Here is a 658-nt window from a genome sequence, read left to right as displayed (position 1 = left end):
AAAGCTGCACCGTTGAGGATGCATGCAGCAACAGTCCATGCGGAGACAGCAGCAGCACAAAGAGATGCTATCATGAGGGACCGGGTAGATACAGCTGCAGCTGCAATATAGGTTTTGTTGCAGTAGAGATAGAAGGGAGACAGAAATGTGACGATATATTTAAGCATTTAGTTTGTTCTTCTTCCCCCTGCGGTGTCGATGGTGTTGCGGAGTGCATAGACACCTCAGCTGGTGTTTTATGTAGCTGTCTCCGTGGTTATACGCTTATAAAGGAGACCCTACAATATAAATGCAAAAGAGAAGACCCCTGTCTCCTTAATCCTTGTGGTGATGCTGCTGCTGCTGCTGCATGCGTTGCTACCTCTACCTCTTATGCATGCACATGTAAAGAAGGTTATAGTGTGGTTCAGGAGGCTGGGGGCCCCTATTGTGCCCTAGACAGCAGCAGCAGCAATCTATATCTCTATGCTTCTCTGGGTGGTGGGGCCCTGCTGCTGCTGCTTTTTGTTTTTTTTTTGTCTACAAGAAATAAACAAACAGATATAGATGAAGCAGAGGAGGAGTTCCTTAATCAACACCAACATTTCGCTGTCTCCGATACTGCCTATTTTAACCCCAATGGGTGGGCGTAGATGCTCCTGCTGCTGCTGCTGCTGCT

Source organism: Eimeria mitis, genomic scaffold (assembly GCF_000499745.2).
Source record: "Eimeria mitis Houghton genomic scaffold, Emh_scaff2130, whole genome shotgun sequence".
In the NCBI taxonomy this organism is placed as follows: domain Eukaryota; phylum Apicomplexa; class Conoidasida; order Eucoccidiorida; family Eimeriidae; genus Eimeria; species Eimeria mitis.
This window is presented reverse-complemented; position numbering follows the sequence as displayed.